The 16786-nt window shown below is 44.9% G+C and overlaps 1 protein-coding gene across 1 annotated transcript in view; it reads left to right on the top strand.

Annotated features, from left to right (window-relative positions):
- Positions 1-16786, top strand: part of klu (zinc finger protein klumpfuss) — a 362831-nt gene that overhangs the window by 207065 nt on the left and 138980 nt on the right. The window contains exon 2 of the mRNA XM_071685329.1: positions 3229-3255. The gene's annotated coding sequence lies outside the window, so the exon portion shown is untranslated. The remainder of the gene's footprint in view (positions 1-3228; positions 3256-16786) is intronic.

Genomic DNA, 16786 nt, shown 5'->3' on the forward strand with positions numbered 1-16786 from the left:
CACTGTGGGTCTCCAGCCCCCGTCCCTCATGGCGACTTACGCAATCTTAATTTGACATTAACATCGACCCGGCGGTGGTGGCTTGTAGGGCGTGGGAGGCGCGGGCTCTGCTCCCGCCGCCCAAGCTGCACCATTACGAGCACCTCTGACATATTCATTACCGTTTGATTTGCATCCGCAGATGATTCCCTTTTTATTTTCTCCCGTTGAGAAGTTCGTCAGTGCGTTCATCTTTGCCTGTTTTCGCCAGTGTTTTACGGGCGTGTCTGCAGCGTCTTGTGTTCGCTGCTTTCGCCTAACTGATATGTGGTTGGGGGCGACAATGGTCGTAAATCTACACAAGTAAAGCAGGGTCCTGACCCATCTGCCCTGTCTTGAATACAATGCCCCCCACCTCTTGACAATACCCATGAAAGGTGTCTGTAGGAGTTGTTTAACATTCTGTTGCCTTTCGCTCAGTGTAGATCTAGTCGAGGGTTCTCCCAGGCACGTCTGTTCGATCTCCTGCGAGACGTCCAGTGATTCTGTCGCTGGAATTAGAGAGGAGGAATTCCAGGTTTGCATAAGACTGTGTACTGCCCGTGTAGGGTTCCTCGATGGCCTCTTGTGGCACTTCGTCTGCAAGATCCTGACGACCCAGTTATGATCCTGTGGCACTTCTGACCTGAGAAAATACCAACAGAAGGACGATAGTATCATCTGCAGTGTCGTCGCTGCTCCCAATATCATTTACAGTGTCGTCACTGCTCGTCGCTGCTCCCAATATCATTTACAGTGTCGTCGCTGCTCCCAATATCATTTGCAGTGTCGTCGCTGCTCCCAATAACATTTGCAGTGTCGTCACTGCTCGTCACTGCTCCCAATATCATTTAGAGTGTCGTCGCTGCTCCCAAAATCATTTACAGTGTCGTCACTGCTCGTCACTGCTCCCAATATCATTTACAGTGTCGTCGCTGCTCCCAAAATCATTTACAGTGTCGTCACTGCTCGTCACTGCTCCTAATATCATTTACAGTGTCGTCGCTGCTCCCAAAATCATTTACAGTGTCGTCACTGCTCGTCACTGCTCCCAATATCATTTACAGTGTCGTCGCTGCTCCCAAAATCATTTTCAGTGTCGTCACTGCTCGTCACTGCTCCGAATATCATTGCAGTGTCGTCACTGCTCCCAATATCATTTACAGTGTCGTCGCTGCTCCCTATATCATTTGCAGTGTCATCACTGCTTCCCAATCATTAAGGTTTCAAACTTGCCTCAGTAAACTTACTATATTCGCCTTTACTCGTTCCTTCTTCAACTGTGTATGGACGTGAGATTACAAGTTACATCGACTACAGACGGTCATCGACATGTGTGCCAGAGGCCATCGCAAAGATTATTGACTTCATGACAAGAGTGGGAGTGTTATCCCGGATGTGGAAGGGTATTGGCTGCGACGCTGGGGGCAAATCCCACAAAAGATGACGGGGGTCAGTGCCAGTGGAGAAGGCGCCCCGTCCCACACAAGACACTGCGGAGGTCAATGGTACCCCAGGGTCACACCTGTAGGAGGCGCCCCGTCCCACACAGGCACTGTGGAGGTCAATGGTACCCCAGGGTCACACCTGCAGGAGGCGTGACGTCCCACACAGACACTGTGGAGGTCAGTAGTACCCCAGGGTCACACCTGCAGGAGGCATGACGTCCCACACAGGTACTGTGGAGGTCAGTAGTACCCCAGGGTCACACCTGTAGGAGGCAAGGCGTCCCACACAGGTACTGTGGAGGTCAGTACTACCCCAGGGTCACACCTGCAGGAGGCATGACGTCCCACACAGACACTGTGGAGGTCAGTAGTACCCCAGGGTCACACCTGTAGGAGGCAAGGCGTCCCACACAAGACACTGTGGAGGTCAGTAGTACCCCAGGGTCACTCCTGTAGGAGGCAAGGCGTCCCACACAGACACTGTGGAGGTCAGTAGTACCCCAGGGTCACACCTGTAGGAGGCAAGGCGTCCCACACAGACACTGTGGAGGTCAATGGTACCCCAGGGTCACTTCTGTAGGAGGTATGACTGTCCACACAGGCACGATGGAGGTCGGTTCCAGCACCCGGCCATGCCTGTAGGAGGCATCATGGAAGACCCAGCCAGCCAGTGTTAATGGCAGTCAAATACCACAGATGTGACGCAGTTTTAGCCTGTATCCCATGTGACTCGTCACCCCATTGTTACGTAGGGACGTTCTTTGTATGGTGTGTGCTGCGCATGGCATCTGGGTATAGTGTCTGGGAAGTAAAGTTTATGCTCGGGAACTGAACGGGGGAACTTGGAATGGGCCACGAACATGGGATGAGTGAATGACGATAGCCACGCACGCAACTCGTTCACGGAATCTAAACATGGCATTTGTGTATAGGATCTTAGCCTCTGTACGCACACACACACACACACACACACACACACACACACACACACACACACACACCTGGAAAAGGTCCAGGCCTGTGTGGCCATTAAACGCTTTTTTTTTTTTAACAAGCTCTCTCATCATCATGTGTTCAAATGGAATATTATTGTGTTATATGATGACTGGGATATCACCTCGCTAAAGCAGAAAACAACGATCAAGTATTATAAAAAATGATATTGAAATAACAGGAATTACTGCTTGGAACTTTGATGTGTGTGTGTGTGTGTGTGTGTGTGTGTGTGTGTGTGTGTGTGTGTGTGTGTGTGTGTGTGTGCAAGAGCTCAGAGATCCAGTTGAATTAAAAGTGGTCGTGAAAATCATTAAAAAATACACGTCTTATAATGGAACTATGATGCTTACCTCTTCTCATCACGCTCTCAAGTTTATATCATGTGGTTATGGCTTTATTAATATGATTATGTACTTCTATATCTATCTATATATATATATATATATATATATATATATATATATATATATATATATATATATATATATATATATATATATATATATCATTCATCTATTATAATTAAGAATGGCCCATCCACTCATATACACATATATACACATAAACGCCCATACACACACACATATATATATCAACATGCACATACATATACATAGACATATACATATGTACACATGTACATATTCATACTTGCTTGCCTTTCATCCATTCCCAGCGCTGCCCCGCCACACAGGACACAGCATCCCACCACCCACCATACAGTAGGGACGAGACGTATTGATCAATATTTGTCTTTCTTTTCCAGGAGGTGATCCGGCAGCCCCATCACTTGGTGAGTAATGCTGTTATGGTCTGTTGTTCCACAGTTCTCTTGACACTAAGTCGTGTTGCGTCGCTGCTACACCTTAAGTTATTAGTGACATGAACGCCTTTCAAAGAGAAGCTATCATGTTTCGATTACCCTCGGCGGCACGAGCATATATATATATATATATATATATATATATATATATATATATATATATATATATATATATAGATAGATAGATAGATAGATAGATAGATAGATAGATAGATAGATAGATAGATAGATGGATAGTTATATATGTGGTATGTATGTATGATGTATTCACGATATAGCCACGTGACGATCATAGATAAACTTGTTGACCACGAAGGGAAAATCAAAGCAGAAACATTTGCTTCAGCGCTTTCGTGTATTTATAAGTATATATGTTAGACTCTGCCTGCTTGAGGTTACACTGCGAGTGAAGAGCCACTTTTGTCGGGGCTGTATCATAGGAAATACAGTCTCGTTGAAGAACTTCTCGCTCCCATGGAGTCTCCATTTCCCTGCTACTGGAAGTAGGGAAGCCTTATCCTGCAGTAATCTTTAGAAAGAGGTCCTGGGTAACGCCATGACTCTTTTATAGAAAATGGTTAATGCAAGATTGGTGCTGGACGGCGGGACTCAAGTGTGATGTTGGGATTTAAATAACTTTGTTAAGTACTGGCACCACCTGATGATAAGGTGGATTGTCTCCACGAAACATGTCGTGCCACATGTATAGAAAAATTACATGTTAAATAGAATTGTATGAACCACTTAAGTGCGATTTCACCCTCACACACACACACACACACACACACACACACACACACAATTTTGCGCGTGATCAAGTATATTCCTATGAGTCCACGGGTAAAATGAAACACGATAAGTGCACTTGGGAAATTATCGTGTTTCATTTTCCCCGTGGACTCATAGGAATATATACATACATACATACATACATACATATATATATATATATATATATATATATATATATATATATATATATATATATATATATATATATATATATATATTATTATTAACGTGTAGCCTTTGTGAAAGAGGACCTGCCTCTCAGCACCATGGAATACCACACAACTGTGTCGAGTGTGAGGTAGATGAGAGTTATGAATGGCTCCCACTATCTGATGTGGAAATAAATGAAATTCTTTGTCGTGCCTGGAATGAGTGACCTTATAAACATAAATGTATGTTAGGTGACTTGCCCCAAACACGCACACACACACACACACACACACACACACACACACACACACACACACACACACACACACACACACACACACACACACACACACACACACACACACATTCCTCTGCAACTTTCCCTGAGGCAAGCGACTGATTGAAAAGAGCAGCTCAGGGTATAACTAACTCATATTTCGCCTCTTTCAATGTATTCGCATGAAACGTATCAGGGCCTGCCGTTTTGTTTACTTTCATTCTGTGTAGTGCTGATGGCATCATATCTTCAAATCTTTTATCAGTACGGCGCACAATGTCTTCCTAACTTAGCAATGGAACTGGATTACTGGGGGACATGACTTGTGTCTTCAGTTGTAAATAAAGATGGAAAAAAGTCATCTAAATTACGGGTAACGTACAGCATCTCGATGATGGCATGCGTTACAGAGAGTCTTGTGTATCTGCACTCATAATTAGCCATACTTGTGAAAGAAAACTTCCCACGTTAAGACACGTTCGTAAGTCCATGGAATTCTCCAGTGATCACATTTGTTCGTTAAGACCACAGACAGATGTCATCAGTGATCAGATCTGTTCATAAGACCACAGACAGACGTCATCAGTGATCAGATCTGTTCGTATAGACCACAGACAGACATCTTCAATGATCAGATCTGTCCATAAGACCATAAAAGAAGTTTTCATTCCCTGCGCGTCGCAGTAGGCGACTACAAGGGATGGGAGCGAGTGGGTTGGAAATCCTCCCCTTCTGTCTTGACATTTTCAAAAGAAATAATAGAGAAGAGGGCCAAGTGAGGATTTTCCCTCTAAGGCTCAGTCCTCTGTTCTGAGCGCTACCTCGCTAACGCAGGATATAGCAAATGTGTATGAAAAAATATATATATACGTATTACTACATACATACACATACATACATACACATACCCATACATAAACTCGCACATGGAGACACACAAACTCACACAGACACTGGTACCAGCTGGACGACCCTCTGCCATGGCCATAACATCAACAAATGAAGACAAAGGAGACCTAAACCTTCTGAGAATGCCTTCTGATCGTCTGGTATAGTTGCAGCGGGCAATAACCAACAAGTTCGAAGGGTGGACGGGTAGATTCTGATGCTATCTGGGTATCTGTAAAGGAATCAGATCTCCCAAAGATTTATGGTTTAGTAGGTTTGGTAAAGAGCTGGTGCATTCTTGTGTACGTCCCACGCGTGGTACTTCGTCTCGGACCTGTGGTCACATTCTCTACAGTTCTTAGATTTCTTGTCCACTGGATTAATCCCCAGTGTGAACGAAGTCTTTCTTGCAGTGGAATGAACATTGACATTCTCAGTTAAGGGATGTCGACACAAATGCTATGAAATGATAAGACTGTGTCGATGTTTATCATGAACCTGTACCGTTCCGAGTTCCTCATGAACCTGTACCGTTCCAAGTTCCTCATGAACCTGTACCGTTCCGAGTTCCTCATGAACCTGTACCGTTCCGAGTTCCTCATGAACCTGTACCGTTCCAAGTTCCTCATGAACCTGAACCGTTCCGAGTTCCTCATGACCCTGTACCGTTCAGAGCTCCTTGTGGAACTGTACTGTTCCAAGTTCCTCACGGACCTGTACCGTTCCAAGATTTCCTCACGGGCCCGTACTGATCCAGGAGTTCCCAATGGACCTGTACCATTTCGGGAGTTCCGTAAGGACCTGTTCCGTTCCAGGAGTTCCTCGTCCATCTGTGACCAACAGGAACATGATGCATCACTGGTATAAAGGGACGTGACTCTCTATACTACTATTTTGTTCTCGTCTACTCAATGTTCATTGCTATTACTCGATAAACACTTTATCATAAGATAATTTATTCCTTTTACAACACCAGAATAATTTACCGTTTGAGTCTCTGTGAATAATGACAAGATCTTTGTTTAAGAAGACAAACAACAGAAGCCTTTTTTTCAGGACTTATTGATATTACAGAGGAAATAAATGTCTCGATGATTTACATCTAGGAAATTTGGTGCAGTCGTCGTGGTCTGTGACCACCACAGACCAGCTTGGTGCTGCAGTAGTGGGTCTGTGACCACCACAGACCAACCTGGTGCTGCAGTAGTGGGTCTGTGACCACCACAGACCAGCCTGGTGCAGCAGTAGTGGGCCTTTGACCACCACAGACCAGCCTGGTGCTGTAGTAGTGGGTCTGTGACTACCACAGACCAACGTGGTGTACGGACCATAACGAACCCTCGAGACAACGTGTCAGTGACGTCAGATAAAGAGAGATACCTGATTGAGCGACGTGCAACAGAGGAAAGGTAAGACCCAACAGGAGATCAAACTACAAATTGCAGACATTCACGAGCGGCTGGCTGCGGCAGCCGTGCCCCCGCCCTCCTCCTCCTCCTCCTCCTCCTCCTCCTCCTCCTCCCTCCGTGCATCTGGCTCTCCCTCCACGCCCAGACCGGTACACCATCATGACCCGCTGCCAACTCCCACTGGGAATGATCTATATATATCTCGCCAGGTCTTGTTAGCACAGTGACCTCCACACACACACACACACACACACACACACACACACACACACATGTACTCCTAGTGGCATCTTGTCCTTGTGTGCTTCATTAAAAGCCTCAGGGTCGAATCCCGTAGAGTTTTTTGTTTCCCCTGCACACGACAGACGTTCGGAAATGCATCGCATTGCAACGAGATTAAGGACCTAAACGAACGTGTGTGTGTGTGTGTGTGTGTGTGTGTGTGTGTGTGTGTGTGTGTGTGTGTGTGTGTTGGTGTGTGTGTGTGTGTGTGTGTGTGTGTGTGTGTGTGTGTGTTGGTGTGTGTGTGTGTGTGTGTGTGTGTGTGTGAGTGTGTGTGTGTGTGTGTGTGTGTGTGTGTGTGTGTGTGTGTGAGTGTGTGTGTGTGTGTGTGTGTGTGTGTGTGTGTGTGTGTGTGTGTGTGTGTGTGTGTGTGTGTGTGTGTGTGTGTGTGTGTGTGTGTGTGTGTGTGTGTGTGTGTGTGTGTGTGTGTGTGTGTGTTGGTGTGTGTGTGTGTGTGTGTGTGTGTGTGTGTATATATTGGTGTGTGTATATATGTGTGTGTGTGTGTGTGTGTGTGTGTGTGTGTGTGTGTGTGTGTGTGTGTGTGTGTTGGTGTGTATGTGTGTGTGTGTTGAGGCACTGGCCTAAGCCTTACAGCTGCTCGTTTCCATGGGGAGGAGGGAAATCGTCACATGAACACCTCACTTGACCTCGCCGTAAAAAGATGATAAAGAAGGAAGAGAACTCCCCCTCCCTCCTCCTCGAGAATATGGGAGACACAGTAAGATCGGAGAGTGTGTAAAGATGAGAAACGTAACGGAGACAATATGCAACATATGAGGGGGAACACCTGCAGCCTCAGCTGTGGCCCGTGTCCCCATGGCTCGACCTGTCACTGGATCTTTGTGTACCAACCCGAGCACGTTGATATCGTCGCTAGTCTATTAGTTAATCCACCTTAATATATATATATATATATATATATATATATATATATATATATATATATATATATATATATGCATCTCCAGCTGTCATGTGAAATGTGCAGACGTTGGTGGCTGCCACCCACAGACAAACTATACTAAATTACTACACATGTTTTATATATGTTACTTTTGTTTCATCTAGACAGCATCGTATGTCTGCTTCAGCCTATTGAGAGGATGTCGCCCTCCGTATCCCACATCAATCCAGTATATTCAACTAAATGTGCTTCTCTCGCCTTCCTGAAAGTTAAAACCTTGACATCTCAAAGCCTGTCAGTCGCTCCATCCTTCCTACCCCCTCTTGGTCTTCCTTTCTTTCACTTTCTCCCTCACTTCTGAACCCAGAGATCCTCTTGGTCACTCTCTCCTCGCTCATCCTCTTCATACATCTATACCGTTTAAGCACACCTTGGTCAGCTCTCTCTCTCTCTCTCTCTCTCTCTCTCTCTCTCTCTCTCTCTCTCTCTCTCTCTCTCTCTCTCTCTCGACCAGATTTCGCTTTCTACCACACCTCCCTCTTACGCCGACATCCTTTACACAATCAACCACCTCACACCACATATTGTCTTTAGTCATTTTATCTCCAATAAGTCTAATCTCTTTTGTTCGCTTCCGTTCTTTTGCTTTCAAGGCCAAAGGCTTGCGTCCATACAGTATTGTCAAGACTACTGTACCTTCAGACATACCCAGCTGATAGACATTGTCCAAACTCTGTCAACAGCTCCTCGAGTTTCTGGATTCTGCCATCAGACCGGTGTCATCTGCAAACAGCAGCTGATTCACCTCACATAACTCCCTACTCCCTACATGCCAAAGATGTGCCCTTCATTCAAAGACCTTCACAGTACCACCCCGTCTCACTACTCTGGCCATAAACAGATCGAATAACAACGTTGATATGACATGCTCTTGACGCAGACCCATCTTCACCGGGATCCACTCACTCACATTCTCTCCTACTCGCACACGTACCTTACTCTCCCTGTAAAAGCTCCACACTGCGCTGAATAACTCCATTAGCCATATATATTCATAGCATCTTCCACAAGGCGTCTCTGTCATCCTTATTATACACATTATCCATATCCATAAATGCCACTTTGTTAACCCCTCCCTTAATCTAAATATTTCACACACTGATCCTTTAAGGCAGACACCTGACCCATACCTGCCCTACCTCTTCTGCAGCCACACTGCTTCTCCTCAGTCGGATGATCTGTGCATGCCACCACCCTCTCCCTCGCCACTCTTCCATACAACTTACCTACGTGTAGAACAATGGTGACTGAATGACCTGATTAGCTCCTTATAAACACTGACCCTCTTTCTCGAGAAACTCAGCTGCAATTCCATCCTCTCCTGCTGTTTTGCAACACTTCGCCTTACGCAAGTTTTTATGTACCTCTTCTCTTTTCATTCTACTGTTCGCTATGACTTTCCATATAATTTTGTCATATCATCAAAAACAATCTAATAGTCTTTTACAATACTATCGAATAGTCACAGCAACATTCTCAACGATGACACAATAGTAGTTATAACGACACATCTGGATCATTTTTTTAAGTTTGAATAAAACAGGAGGTGAGGCGTGGTGTATGCAAATTCTATATTGGCTTAAAAGCGTTTTCGACAGTGCATTTGGAGCGCTTGATAATGGAGCCGTATATTAAATGTATCTCTAAGTTGAGGATTTACAAAATGCAGTTTGACTTAATTGATGTGAAAAAATGGGACGCTTTTAATGTGTATTGTAATTAATCAATGTCTCATAAACAATATACGAGAAGCCACGTCGAGTACTTTAGATTCAAGTACGATTCTACTTATAAGTCCGTATGAAGCAAATCATGTATGATTCTATGTGCGTGTGTCGCATTTACTGAGGCATGGACCCGTGGCAAGCGACTGGTTGCTACTTCCACTAGTTTTCCTGCGTGAGGACCGCTAACTCGAGGATTGACCGTTATGATATCTCCAGCTTTCGTCGCACAGAGAAACCGTGACATTCTGCTCCTTCATTACGTCTATAAACTTCGACGTCTTCGGGAATCGCGTCTCTGAGGACAAGAGAATGTCAGAATGCATCGTTACGCCTTCCAAGACTATCCTAGATCCACTGGTTACGTTCAAACTGTCCCCAGGAAGCCAGCTCACCATGAGAGAGAGAGAGAGAGAGAGAGAGAGAGAGAGAGAGAGAGAGAGAGAGAGAGAGAGAGAGAGAGAGAGAGAGTTCCTATACAGAAGCACATCGCCACACAGGGCTAAAGAAGCATGTGATATTAGAAATACATAAGACATGGCTCGCCAAACATTACCTGTAAACACACTCCGTCAGATTTGGTGTCGCGTCCACAACTCCTCCCCCCCCATAGGTGTCTCGAGATACGGCGCTGTCACAAATGTCAGGAACCCACGTCTCATTTACTAACCACTACCAGGTGCAGCAGTCATAGGGGGAGAGAGAGCTCTCATCTTAACTGATTAAGTCGACCAAGTTGGGGGAAAAAACCTAAAAGCAAGAAGGATCCTCGTGAGGTTCTGTATATTTGATTGCAACTTAACCGTGAGCGTCGTAGATTCGAACCACGGTCCTACCGCGTGGCAGGCCGGTACTGTATGCCACGAAGTCGCCTCGTGGTTCAGTGGTTAGCTCAACGGTATGCCACGCGGTAGGACGAGGGCTCAAATCCTCGATGCTCATAGATAAATCATCATCATCTACACCATTCCATATGTCCAGTATACGTCAAAGATATGTGTAAATATATCTACAGTTTCTCTTGTGTCTAATATAAGTCAAAAGATATCTGCAAATGTATCGACAGTATATCATGCCAAAAGATATCTGCAAATATATCTAAAGTAGAATGATTATATAATCAATCGTGCTTCATTACACAAGATAGGAGAGCATAAGTTAATTTCAGTACGCAAATTACACCGACGTCCTTGAAGGTCACCGATTTAGTGAGTGCCATACTTGCATAAGAGACGCCAGCTCCCTCCCTGGGTCGCCCTCACCCCTCCACACCAGCCACACTACTTTGGAAAGCTCGCCTCCGTACCACACCCTTCTTGGCCCACACGTCCTCAGGCCAAAGCGCCTCTTCACAACGTTCTTCTCAGGTACTACATCTAACAACCTCGATGCGACTGAGGATAAATTACAAGCCTCAAGATGCTACAGTCCGCGGTCAAACTCCAGCTCCATGTTAATAGCCGCCTCACCTCACTCGGCTCCTTCACATCAGCATGATAACTCAGTAGGACGGTATTGTCCATTCTGCCTTGCCTCGATATAAACTCCATTTAGAAGCCTTCGCATTAGCAGCAGGACATGAACACAGTGGGAAACAAGCTCTTCAGGGAAGTAGTCCATTTTTCCCTCTTAGCGTTGAACTTATACCCCGTTACCGTCCCAAAGTCGTCAGACAACAACCTGACCACTTTCGGCCAGAGGGAAACTACCCAATTGCCAATTTGGTGCTCAGCAGACAACGTCGAACACAAGAACTCAAACCAGACGAGTCACGAATTTTCGTGAGGCAGCAGCAGCAAGTGTTCCTCCTGCCCCGGTGTGGTACCATAATGACGAGGCGACACCAGAGACGATCCTGTAGTCAAGAGGCGGCAACGCTCTTTGGCAAGCGTTTTCTCTCTCTCTCTCTCTCTCTCTCTCTCTCTCTCTCTCTCTCTCTCTCTCTCTCTCTCTCTCTCTCTCTCTCTCTCGACGGCAGTAGAACCACAAGAGCTGCGTGCCAAAGTCATAGGTCTGCCTATGACTAAAGGGGTGTCGTCAGCGCCTCCTGAAATGTCAAGCCACCCTCCCTCCCACACCACCCAACCTCACCCCACTTCTCCACCTCCCCCCATTTGACGTGTCAAGGAGAGGGGGAGGAGAACACCAATCTAGTGTTTCGTGATCCATCATAATGGTCGTTAACCTCAACGAGCGTTCCCCCTCTTTTACCCCGGCTGATGAACGAGTCTGTTTTATCATACATATACATATATATTTTTTTTTCCTCTCTGTCTCTGTCGTGAGGCTCAAACCTGCCATATCATTTCGCCCTTGAGGGTCTTGGTTTTGTTGCAATTAAGACGGTAAGCGTCTGATTTAGAGCCCAGCTGCTCAACGCCACTCCCCGGGCAGACAGGAATGCGTCCGTGCAGTTCTCAGATGTATGTGATATCGGGACTTACATCAGTGTACCCTATCAGACACAGTAACCCACCTTGCGTTTTCTTATCTTGTTCATCAGTGTTTCTGTGCGTTTATTTAATGTTCTGACTGGCAGTAGTATATTTCTCTTTACTTATAAAGCGACAAGGACGGATGTAAATTAGTTATAATCTTACTGAAATCATTTATAAGTTAGGAGGATTAGTATAACTTAGGTTACGTACAAACGCGCTTCTGTGGTGAAGTGGTCAGCGTTGCTGACCATAAGTCATCACTGGCTAATCTAGGGCCGGACCCTCATGGGTTCGAATCCTAGGTATGGTAGTCGACCTACGCTGAACCCAAGGTGTTCTGAGCATCTTACCCTCAGGGCTGGTCGATAAATGAGTAACTGGCCTAGGCTGGGATACGTATGCATGTGCATACATACATAGAAGTTACATGCAAGGTTAAGAGACGAGGCAACACCAGTGTAAAACTCTCTCCCCGTAAAACACATCTTCACTACGGAAAAATGTAACTCATTGAGTGGCATTTCAAAGATACTTGTATGTACACTACTAAGTCATATAACTACACTCATTGACTGTTCAAACTTACTGATATCTTCACAATATAACAAGAAAGTATACTATGATCCCCCTTTTCAAAGTTAACTATACTGACTCCTTCTTGAAAGTGACTGGTATCTTCATAATAGTGTCGTATAACCACACTTTATTACTGATGTATAATTACTGATATATCGTCACCAAAGAAGTAAATAGATATATTGACCCAAGTTACTGATATCTTCACTACAGAGTCATATGGGCATCCTACCACTTCATACTGACATCTTGGCTTTAAAGATACTGGCATTATACATTATGAAACTGATTTGCTCCTCAGTGTTACTTGACAATCGGGCAATCACTGTGGAGTACACCTTTCTTACACTTGCAGCATATGGCAACATCGCAATCAAATTCTGGCAGCCAATTCGACAAAAGAGTCGTCTTGGAAATGTATCAGCTTTCTCTACCCGTGGAGTGTACTGTACTTCATAATATGAATACCAATGACTCAACACCAAAAACATATGACTAAGTCATCTTCCCTACACTGTCATACTACACTGCACACATTACATGCTCTTGAAGATTCGCTTCACTAGCCGCTATTTACACTTAGAGATCTTCACTACGCCTCACAGGGAGATTTACTAGACACTTGTCAAAAGGATCATCATTACCCCCTTTGGTAACCCATCTCCACAATTCACTAACACATTGCCTTCCTCATATTTGACCTCATTTGGGCTGTAATGTTAACTCCACCGTACCAGCTGTCTTCTGTGCCATCTGACATTTAACGTAGTTCTTTCTCGCTCTAACTTAGCTAAGATTATCATTTAATCCCAATATCTCCTACGAGACTTCACATAAAAAGTTATACTTCGCAACTCAACCACTATTAACGATACATAATGTCTAAGAGTAAAAAGATGTATAAGGTCCAAGGACACAAGAGGTCCCTTTCTGAATTCTTCTTCAGATACATTCATCCATCGAGTAATCCTGCCTCTATAGTTCTCAAGGAAAAGCTGTTGGAGCTATACATGAAGTACTGCCAAGAACGGTAACTTGAGGTGGCTCCGGTCGCCGTCATAGAAAAAGTGTTGGCCATCTTGGGCTACAGGGCCACCTTGAAGGTCAGAGCCGCCAATAGTCCTGAAAAGCTGTCCGCATTTCCTGGTCTCTAGTGGAGGAGCCCTCACTACTACCCCCACGCTGGCCAGGAGGAAATCCAGAGGTCAGGAGCTGCGTCAGTAGGTACGCGGGTGGATGGTGGAGCCCCAGGCCAGGGAAGACAATCAGGTGGTGGTACTTCTTGCTGACGTTGCTCAAAATGCAGCCCCGCCTGAACAGGTGGCTAGTAGTGCTGAAGGGAGGCAAGTCTATGACCGTAACTTAGCCAGAAGGTTTTTTGACTTCATGTATGGCACAGACACGAAAGACCAGCGAGCATCCTTCAGGCAGTTCCTTGCCACATATGTCAGAAAAACAGACGAAGAAACGGACCTGGTAATCAGGGAAGACCTGCTACTGCGATACAGACAATTCTGTCTGGAAAATGGTATGAATGCGGCCCCAGCCATATTTGTTGGGCAAATCTTGGGTAGCCAGGGATATAGGTCTACCGTGAGGGTGACTTATGGTGGCAAACAAAGGTACGCCTACCCCGGCCTCTCCTGGGTGAACCCCTCTCACCGCACCATGCTGATGGGGAGGAAGGCCATCTCCCAGAACATTCCCGAAACCGTGAAAAAACCACGCAGTAAGAGAGGGAGAAAAGTAACGGACGCCCAGAGGACGAGGAAACATTTTCTAGAGTTTTTGTCCAAAAATATTTAAAAGACCGACAACCTCTCAGATCTCGTCGTGAGAGATGACTTGATCTTGCGCTACACAGCGCACTGTGAGCAACAAGGGGTCAGCGTGCCTAAGGCCATCTCCATGGGACTCGCTCTCAAAAGTCTCGGGTGCCAGTCTACGACCAGGGTACTGCGTGACGGACGGCAAAGGTACGCCTATCCCGGCCTACAGTGGATGGAACCACGGTACCAAACCACGAGGACAAAGAGGTAGCTCTAGTCTGAGGATCCAACGCCCAGTGCCAAGAGAAGGAGGCTCTGCCCATGTAACAAATGTCTATATTTCATGAAGGGTGACGAGGGCTGAGTACTATAGTCATACGGGGCGCCCGAGTGACTTGGGTAACCAGAACTGAACACAGTGTTCAAACGGGGCGCCCGAGTGATATATAAAGGTTAAAGATAACTTTCAATAACTTTTTTTCAATAGAACCGAGGTTTTCTTTTTACTGTTTTTATGCCATTTCATTTACTCTCATTTCATTCAGTGGTGATCGTATATCTTCAACTCCTTGCGTCAATAGGTCGTAAAGCTTTCTCCTGTTTGTTCAGAGAAACCTGATTCTGGGTATTAGTTGTCAGTTGAAACTACAGATGCAAAGTACAAAATCATACATAATCCTTGCTATGTCTTCATCGTCTTAAACCAAGGCTCACCATTTTTTGTAAATAATGGAAAGTTGACTGGGTAATGCCTTCCTTGCTTCTAACCAAACCATAAAACTCAATAAGGTACATTTCGCTATTTTCAGCAATATACGATTCAATATACACTCCTACTCTTTCTATACACCTGTACGTTAAATGCTTTATCTTGATGGATATTGGTCTCTATACAGTATATATACATATATATACATATATATATCATCCCTAGGGATAGAGGAGAAAGAATACTTCCCATGTATTCCCTGCGTGTCGTAAGAGCGACTAAAAGAGGAGGGAGAGGGGGGCTGGAAATCCTCCCCTCCAGTTTTTATTTTTTCCAAAAAAAAGAACAGAGAAAGGAGCCAAGTGAGGATTTTCTCTCTTAGACTCGGTCCTCTGTTCTTAATGCTACCTCGCTAATGCGGGAAATGGCGAATTTGTATGAAAAAACAATATATATATATATATATATATATATATATATATATATATATATATATATATATATATATATATATATATATGTGTGTGTGTGTGTGTGTGTGTGTGTGTGTGTGTGTGCATGTGTATGTGTGTGCGTGTGCACGTCTATATATATATATATATATATATATATATATATATATATATATATATGTATATATATATATATATATATATATACACCACCTGCTCTCTGTCTATAAAGGTCTTACGCTTGGAGAAATACCAGCACACATGTCTGTAGCTCCTCATCTATTTTCATCCCATAAGAATTTCAAGGTGAGTGGCATGTAAACAGCGTCGCAGACAACACAGCCATTCCCAGGCAGAGGCTTCGACCTGCCACATAAACAGGAGAGGCAGACGAGCAAGCACAGGAGCAACCTTTTTCACATCTCTTTTAGTGCACGATACAGGTCCCCATTCTTGTCTATTTCTGCCACCCCTTTTAAGCATTCTCCCTACAGGAATTTCAAGTTTCACTGGTGTCGTGGGCGTATCCCCCCCCCCCCCTTGTAGTGGTTCACGACGGAGCAAAAAGAAACATCAGTTGGACTTACACCGAGGCACTTAAAAAGGGTGGTGGACTCTACTGCTCGCTATTTCGGCCGCTCGTCTGTCCCTCTTGTTTATGTGGCAGGTTCGGAGCTTTTGCCTGGGAATCACTGTGCTGTCTATGATGCTACTTACATGCCACTGACCTTGATATTAGGTTCAGTAAGTGCCCTTGATTGTACGTTGAATCGGTGTTTGTAGTCTCGTAAGGATGGATGATGTCCAGGGTGTCGATGGGAAAGTGTAACTCGTGTTTGTCTGGGGAGTGTGGCTTCTGGTGAGCGTATTTCTGATGAACTGGAGTTTAAGACTGCGTTGGAAAGGTCGGTTGTTTAGTGCTTGATGGATCGTTTCGGTGTGTATGGGTTTTGGTCAGTGTTGTGTTTGGTGGGGGGTTGGGGGAATCTATGAGCATAGGATCGTGAAGTGTGAGGCAGGGATAGGCTTTTCGCTTCTATTTGAGGATTTATGGTTGGTTATGGAGTG

Source organism: Panulirus ornatus, chromosome 40 (genome assembly GCF_036320965.1).
Source record: "Panulirus ornatus isolate Po-2019 chromosome 40, ASM3632096v1, whole genome shotgun sequence".
Lineage (NCBI taxonomy): Eukaryota > Metazoa > Arthropoda > Malacostraca > Decapoda > Palinuridae > Panulirus > Panulirus ornatus.